The 9,286-nt window shown below is 35.4% G+C and overlaps 1 non-coding gene across 1 annotated transcript; it reads right to left on the reverse strand.

Annotated features, from left to right (window-relative positions):
- Positions 1-2,107: 2,107 nt before the first annotated feature.
- Positions 2,108-2,218, reverse strand: LOC128108131 (U6 spliceosomal RNA). The gene has a single exon (XR_008217339.1). It is a non-coding gene; the product is annotated as a U6 spliceosomal RNA (small nuclear RNA).
- Between the last annotated feature and the right edge of the window lie 7,068 nt (positions 2,219-9,286).

Genomic DNA, 9,286 nt, shown 5'->3' on the forward strand with positions numbered 1-9,286 from the left:
AACTTTTCCCCTCCCCTCACTGATTAGCTGGAGACAATCTGAATACCAGTACTCTGAGAACAGTCCTCTGGCTATTGCCTATGTTCTTAAAGCATGCTGGGGAGACCTTTTACTTTATAGGCTTCTAGCTGCCAACTCATCAGGCATCATTTGTAAATTGCTTCGCTTCTCTCAGTTGGTACAGTAAAATGTTAGGATAATTTCCCCAGGACCTGTGTCATCTGGTTCGATATACTTAAGGTTCCTGTAGGGTTGGATTTAAAAATCTTCTCAGTGATGCTTGCAGTCTTGATTGTATTTTGGAATCTCTGTTCCCCCCACCTTTGGACTCCACTGCTACCTCTGTAGGTGCACATAGTTGCCACCTACCTTCCTGTCTTCAGCAGGGTTCTGTTGTTGAGAAAAGACACCATGACCCTGACAACTCTTAAAACAGAAAGAATTAAATTTGGGTCTTGTTTATGTTCCCAGATGTTTAATCCATTATCATCATAGCAGAGAGCACAGCAACATGCAGGCAGACATAGTACTAGAGAAGTAGCTGAGAGTTCTACATCCAGATAATGCAGGCAGGAGGAAGAGAGGCCTGGCTTAGACTTTTAAAAACCTTAAAGCTCTCCCTGAATGACAAGCTTCCTCCAACAAGGGCACATCTCCTAATCCTCTCAAGTAGCCACACTCCCTACTGTCCAAGCATCCGAATCTCTGAGTCTATGGAAGCCATTCTCAGTCAAACCATCAGAACCCCACCTCTTTTCCTCCCTCTAAGTTGTCTACTACTGAAATGCACATTTCCTCATAGTTTTCTTAGGCTAAGATGCTAAATTCTTGCAGTTGCACTCGCTCTGCTTTAGGAGTGAGCTCCCAGGAATGGACTTTGAGCACTCCTGCTCAGCTAACTAAATGAGTTTCCTTTATTTCTTTGCTAGTGAAACTATTATTTTTCATGGCTACCCAACTCATATGAAGCTGCTCTCCAACACTGCAGTTTATTTCTCAGAGAGTCTAGCAGTCCCTGTTGAATATTGTCTATTGTTTTCTGATGCTCTATATTTTTAATTTAATCAATAACATATGTAGCGATAACGCCCATGCTACCACCACCCTTTCACCATGTCCGAGCGAGGGGCTGTGGATCAAAAAACAGAGACAAAAGACAGCGGGTCATTCGCCTCAGCAGAATGCCAAATGCTGTTTATTGAAAGAGGGAGGAAATCTTAAATACAGGCTTACAGCACAATGTGAGAACCCCAGAGGGAAGAAGTTTGTTACTGATGTTTACAATCTTGCATCTAAGCTGTTTACACCAAATGCAGGATACACAAACAAAGAACCTCTAGTGAGCCTTCAGGAAGAAGGAAACCGGCAGGGAGTCAGCATAGGGAGGACATCTGGTCAAGGTCAGCAAGCAAGGCTGCAGCTACCCAAAATGGGAGGCCAGGGCCCTACAAATATATATATATTATAATATACCCTATAATGTTTCAATACATGTTCTCAGTCTACAGAGTGATTATAACTATCTTGTAGATTAATTTCTAAATGGTCTTATTAAATTAAAAACATGGAGCCAAATATAGGGGTGAAAGCCTTAGAGAGAGGGAAATAGGGAAAGCCACCATGCAACCTTACCTCACCAACTCGGCAGCTTCCAAATGCGAGCTACTTCCTGTCTACCCACGCCTATATATGCCTTGCAGTTCTGCCATCTGATTTGCTCTCTGTCCAGCTACATCACTTCCTCTTCCTACATAGCTCTATCACTTTCTGTCTGTCTAGACATTCACGGTTAGCTAGTGTTGGAATTAAGGCATGTGCCACCATACCTGGCTCTGTTTCCAGTGTGGCCTTCAACACACAGAGATTCTGCCTACTAAGTGATAGGATTAAGGGTGTGTGCTACTGTTGCTTGACTTCTTTATTTACTTATAATGGCTGCCTTTTTCCTCTGATCTCCAGGCAAGCTTTATTTATTAAAGCACAAATAAAATATCACCACATTTCAGCACAAATAAAATACCACATTCCCCCTTTTTTGTCTAATAAAGAATTAAAAATTTAAAAAGTTATAACTAATATAAGAAAAACTGCATACAATAAGTACAATAAAAATATGGAATGCTTCATGAATTTGCATGTCATCCTTGTGCAAGGGCCATGCTAATCTTCTCTGTATCATTGTAATTTTAGTATATGTGCTGCCGAATTGAGAGAGAAGAAGAAAGAAAAGGAAATCACAGGAGATGCTGCTAGCTGCCAGAAGAAGAAGCAAGATATAAAGTACCAGTAAGCCACAAGCCACATGGCAAAGTATAGATTTATAGAAATGGGTTAATTTAAGCTATAAGACTGAGCTAGCAAGAAGCCTGCCATGGCCATAGTTTAAAAATAATATAGGCTTGTGTGTTTTTATTTGAGCCTGAGCAGCTGTAGACCAGGCTGGATGCAGGAAAACTTTCAGCTACACTATCCCATCTATATGTTTCATTCAAGCATTGGTGATATGAATTTCACTGAAAATTTAAAAAATGATGATCTGTATAACACAATAAACCATTATTTTATTTGAATTTGTGAAAAAAAACACAGAATGACATAACAAAATATTTTTTCTTTTTATTATATTTTTATTATTTAAAATAATTTTAACTTTAAATATATTTTAAACATATTCTTTCCCTCCCCAAGTCCTCCCAGATCCTCTCCCCCTACCTAGTCACCCATCTTAGTGAGTGTTTCTATTGCTGTGAAATTAACTCACTGGACATGGCTTGAGCATATATGACCTCAAAGCTCACCCACATAGTGATACACTTCCTCCAACAAGGCAACACCTACTCTAATAAGGTCATAACCTCCTAATAATGCCAGTTTCTGCAGGTCAAGCATGCAAACACAGGAGGCTATACGGGCTATACTGATTCAAACCATCACACCACTCAACTTTAAATTCCTTCTCAAAAAACAAACAAAAACGTAATACAACAAGAAAACAACACCCAAAAAGAAAACTATAACCAAGCAAACAAACAAACAAAACAAAACAAAAACCAAAACTATGACCAAATAAAATCATAGGAAAATACTGACAATGCCGTTATATGTTAGGTAACTACGCCTGAACATGATGCATGGCCTACAGTGGTTGATATACCTTCATTGAATCACTTCATTGGACAAAAACTGACTTTTGATCTCATAGCATGTATAAGTGACAGTTCAGTTGTTAACCTTTACCCTAGTGGCTAGGTTTTTATTCATTCATTCACTCATTCATTTGTTCACTCATTCATATTTTTTTAAATAACAAAATAAAATATAATAAAACAAAGCTATAACAACAAAGATGAACAATATGGATCAAAAGAAGGATAAGAGCCCAAGAGAGGCAAAAAAGTCAGAGACCTACTTGTTCATAAACTTATGAATCCCATAAAAACAATAAACTGGAAGTCCTAATATAAGCACAGCACACACAATCTTTAGTTGACTCGTCTTTAGTTTTTGACTCATCTATTACAGAATGCACAGTTCACCACAAAACATTCAGAAAGCAGAAATTTATGAGTCAATAAGTGTCTCACTCACTTTTGTTTCCAGACACTAAGAAGAGCTATTAACAGAAACAACTGCATGGCCAAATCACAGATTTTTGTTAGTGTCTTTAATCTACTAAGGATCATGGAAAATTATTCTGGAAGGAGAATGAGAGAAGCACCACTAGAAAATCACTCTTTGAAAACAATTATTATTTGAAAACAATAACCATTAGCACACAGGGAGGCATTAGGTCTGTATGTAAATCTACTTTAAGAAAACTTTTGTAAGCATATTTCTGAGTCTTGAGAAACCTAAATCCAATTAGAACAACTGGATTTTATCAGACATAGTATAACTGAAAAAGAAGTTTGTCTAATCAGTTTTATTGTAACCTCTTTTTTAGAGTAATTCTGAGTTAATAGAAGGGTTTTCCCCCAAATTGGGGTTTCTAGAAGAAAGAAGACAGTAACGATATACAGTATAACTCCAACACTTTATAAAACAGAGAAGTAATTGTCATGGAAATTTGCAGGATTCCTTGTGAGGAATAACTAAATAACCAGTTTTCCTTTGTTGGCATTCACTACTTACAGCTTGGTGACCAACAATATTGTACTGTATTTTAACAATCCAATGTGGACTGTATATAAAAGGAGATCTATCAAACTTAAACTGTTTTTCTTCAAAACAGTTACTTTCCTAGGTTATGCCATCATTTTCTCATTTTGTTTTACCTTTTGTTTCTACTCTCTTCTTTTCACAAAACTAATTCAAGTGATTTTCATTAACTAAAATCATTATTAAACTCAATTATCAATTAATAGAATTTAATTCTTCATTTTCCAAAAAATAACAACCATCAGAAAAATGAAAAACTAAGATATTATAATCTGAATAAAAGATGCTTTAAAAATTGTTTTCTAATTTTTAGACTTTAGTAAAAGGCGAAAGATTTATATGATCTGAAGAGAAACCATGCGGTGGTGGCCCACGCCTTTAATCCCAGCACTCAGGAGGCAGAACCAGGCGGATCTCTGTGAGTTCAAGGCCAGCCTGGGCTACCAAGTGAGTTCCAGGAAAAGGCGCAAAGCTACACAGAGAAACCCTGTCTCAAAAAAAAAAAAATTAGACTTTATTTATTGAAAACTGTCATTTTTTTAATTTTGGAAAAATATAAATCGGCATTGTGAAATCTATAGAATTTTTTTCAAATTTAAAATAAAACAGTGTATTCTAAGACTCCTGATTCTAGAGACATATAGAGATAGAAATGGAAGGTTGTAGTAAAAATTACATATGTTTGCTAGAGAAATATCTGCAATCAATCTAAGTGCTCATCAATAAATCAGTAGATATTGACAATAAGATTCAGAGAGGACAATTCTTTCCAGACATAAAAAGAAGGAAACACTCACATTTGGTAATCATTCCACATCTATGATGATTGGTAAGTTCATTGTAATTGAACCTTTTTCTGCTTCTGATACTTTGAAATTGTAAACAATTTGTTAGTATATAACCCTGTCATAAATCAAAAGAATGCCAATCTATATGTGTATTTGCATGCGTATATAAAAATATGTATTCACACACACACACACACACACACACACACACACACACACACACAGGATATATATCCTACGTCTGTGTGTTCCTGTATACACACTGATCGGTGACATCGCTCTGCATGCTGTGAATGTGTTGCTCTGATTGGTTGATAAATAAAACGCTGATTGACCAGTAGCCAGGCAGGAAGTATAGGCAGGTTAAACAGACAAGGAGAATTCTGGGAAGGAAAAACAAAACTGAGGAGGAGATACCAGCCTGCCATCAAGGGAGCAGCAAACACATGGCAACATATAGATTAACAGAAATGGGCTGACTTTAAGTGTAATAGCTTGTCAGTAGTTAGCCTGAGCTAATGGCCAAACAGTTATAATTAATATAAGCTTCTGAGTGATTACTTTATAATCAGCTGTGGACTGTGGGGCTGTGCAAGACCAGAGGAAAACTTCCAGCTACAACACACATTTTATTTAAGTTAAATTTTGTGTAAGTAGGCTTGTGTAGTATTTGTGATATATTTATTTTAAAAATGTGCTATTTGTCAGCAAATCAGAATTGAGTCAATGAACTTTATGTACCTGAAAATCACACCCAATTTCCATCCAAAAACCTGTCAATGGTTGTTACACCTTTTCTGTTGAAAGTATTAGGGTTAATTTGCTTTTAATTAAGTGACTAATAATAACAGAAAATGCCTATAATTAATTAGTGAGTGTGTGTGAATGTATATGTTTAATACAGTCCACCTTTGCAAGGTGTTTTGCAATGTTAAAAAGAAATGCCAGTAGGAAAATTTCATCTTTAATTATATCAAATTTGGAATTCATGATTTCAGTGTAAAAGAGTATTACTAAATTGCTGAAGTAAATTTAATGAACGTGAAAGTTTTAAAATATATTTCTGTTTATAGATTAATTAGGGTGCTGTAGAGATGGTTCAGTGGTTAAGAACACTTATTGCTTTTCAGAGTTTCTGAATTTGGTTATCAACTGCATCAGATGGCTAACAATCACTTCTAACTCAAGATTGATGATGTCTGACACCCTTTAGTTTCCACTGATACCTACACACATGTGGTGCATATAAACAGAAATCAATAAAAAAATTTTTAAAGTACAAAACTTTTATAAGAAAAAAAGAATGACTAGTAACACGATGACTTAAAGAGATTACCATATGGGCCGATCAAAATAAGGATGATATGAGCTACAGAATATTAAAGAAAAGAGACTGAGTTTGAAATTGGGCTGCACTTTCATGCATTGTAATTTTAACAGGTAAGTTTTTATACACACAAGATTGCCTTCAGGTTTCTGTCTGTATGCTCAGTTTTATAAAAATAGTGACAGAAGAAAGTCATTTCTTTTTTATAACAATAGTGAAAGAAGAAAGTCAAGGTCATAAGCAATTCCTACTGAAAGGTGAAATACTTGAAACATTTTGAGAGAGGTTTTTCATTGATGTCATATGATAAGGAACAATATAATAAGTTTATTACAAAGACAAATGAGTGATTAAAAAAGAATCAGTTAGAAAATATGATAAGAAAACAGGAGAATATTCCCATAATTCTAGATTACTAATAACAGAAGTAGGGATACTAAGTAGATAATTCTTTTCAATATAAGGAAAATTTGCTAAAATAAAAACTTTTAAAAATAAAGATTTTAGGCTAAGTACTTTGATACTATAAAAGAATGAGCTGTGTTTTTATTAACAAAAAAGCAGAAGCCAGAAATTGGTAAGGGACTGTTTAATTTCCTTTACTCAAAGTACTTTATTTAACTATGCTTGTACCTAAAAGAAAAAAAAACAGAAACTATTGTAAATGCAAAAAGTTTACTACATTAAATATGGGTGAGTAAGTTTTACAAAATGATTCAGGTGCTATAGTAATTAGTAAATGCTATTTTTGGTGTTTTGAGACTGTGATATACTTGATAATATAAAAGTTTCCTGTGGAGCTTGAAGGTGCTTGACACTCATTAAAAATAAATTGCTGGCATTCTGAAATGACCATGTGAACCTTGATGAAAACTGGAATTGATTTATGTAGTATTTTAAAATCTATGGAGAAATCATTAAGAGCACAAGAAAGAGTAGAGATTGGACTTGACAGGAGTTTACATAAAAATCATCAAAGGACTTTATTGGAAAGAAGGTCAATATAAATTACCAGTATGGAATTGATAAAAGCAGACTGTCCAGCAAGATTGAGTGTACTGATGTACTCTGTCTCCATAGAGTTTATTTGAAATACTATTTCAACTCCTAGCTTTAGTATTTTGTAGACTTGTATTTGAAATGCATGTCAAAAATGTAATGAGGATGTGGATTGATGTTTTCAAGATTTGCAAGATTTCTACGAGTTTCAATAGAAAACTAACTTCAACAATTAAAATCTATGGTATGTTGATTTACACATACTCTAACACATCAAGTCTTTTATATTTTAAGTAAGTAATGGAAATTTTGTTATCACATATTAGTCAATGTAAGGAATAATCCTAAATAAAAATGGCATTCTGTGGTGGCATTTTGTTTGTGATCTAACAAATAAAGCTTGCCTGAAGATCAGAATGTGGAGCTAAGCCACTAGTCAGCCAGAGAGACAAGGCAGTGTTGGCACACATCTTTAATTCCAGCACTAAGGAGGCAGAGGCAGACGGATCTCTGTGAGTTCAAGGCCATCCTGGACTACAAAAGATTCATCCAATCTAAAAGAGAAACAGAGACAGGCAGTGGTGGCACACACTTTTGATCCCAACACTCGGAATTTCACGCCTTTAATCTCAGAACTAGGGAGGTGGAGACAGGAAGTGATATGGCTGGGCAGAGAGAGGAATATAAGGCAAGTGGAGTCAGGAGCTTGGTGCTTTCAGCCTGAGTATTCAGTAGGTGTAAGAAGTCTCTCGAGGGGTTGGCTGCTCTGCTTCTGTGATCTTTCAGCTTTCACCCTGATATCTGACTCTGAGTTTTTAATTATTAAGATCACTTAGGATTCATGCTGCAGCATTCTTCAAACATAGATCCCAAACTATGAACTGGGTTGCCTCCCAGTTATATTATTTTTCTAGTTCCATTCACTTAGCTACAAATTTCATTTTTTCATTTCAGCTGATATTGAGTATATTTCCATTATCCATTCATATTTTGATGGATTCTGAGCTGTTTCTATTTTTAGCTATTGTGAATAAAGCTGCAATGATCATGCATGCATAATTTTGTAGTAGGATATGGAGTTCTTTGGGTATATGCCCTGGAGTGGTTACTTGAGTCATATGGTGGTTCTATTTTTAAATTTTTGAGTGGACTATATGTTCACTTCAAAAGTTCCTCTACCAGTCTGCACTCTTAGCAGTGAATTGTTGGGTTTGGCTTTTCCTATAGTGTTACAAGTATTAGCAGTTATTGGATTTTCTATAATAATAAAAAAATATAGATTCATTATATAATTTAGTTCTATAATAAGTAAAAATATAAAGTAAATTAAATAGTCATTATGCCTGGAGTGAACCAATTTTTAAAGACAGATTGAGAAAGTAGAGGGGATAGAAAGAGATTTATAATGGATATGTCCTTCATGGCTGGAAAATGCTGCTCCTAGAAGCCATTTTAAATTAAACAAAACTCCCAGTGCCAGGGATGGACTATTTCCTTATGATTTGTTATCTAAGGGGGCCCCTGAGGGCACCAATACAATACAGGTTCTTGATAGTTCCCTTGACATCACACAAGAACTAGTTGATAAGACCTGCTACTCAAGATACTGCACACCTTGGTTGAAAGATATGAAGAAATCATGTGGGAACTGAGCTGGAAGCATCTTCCTTGCTTCTTACATTTCATAGACTTGGAGGGGTGCATGGGAAGAGTTAAAGAGAGCAATGGAAGGGGGAAACATTGTAATTACATTATAATTTCAAAATAAAACTTTAAAAGAGATGATGCTACATCGGATGGTGAGTTAAAAAAAAAAAAAAGACCTGCCATATAAGATGTGCATACTAGCGCAGTAGCACCATGACAGTTATGGTGGTTGTCATCCACTCAGACTGTAATTGAGGCCTGCTCCACAAGAGAAAATACATGTTTGGTGTTTTAATCCTAGTCAAACACACATTTTAGGTCTCAACGAATAACTTACAACTGTCCTTTAACAAAACTGACATGGTGA

Source organism: Peromyscus californicus, unplaced genomic scaffold, assembly GCF_007827085.1.
Source record: "Peromyscus californicus insignis strain IS unplaced genomic scaffold, ASM782708v3 Scaffold_12__1_contigs__length_115047231, whole genome shotgun sequence".
NCBI classification, from domain to species: domain Eukaryota; kingdom Metazoa; phylum Chordata; class Mammalia; order Rodentia; family Cricetidae; genus Peromyscus; species Peromyscus californicus.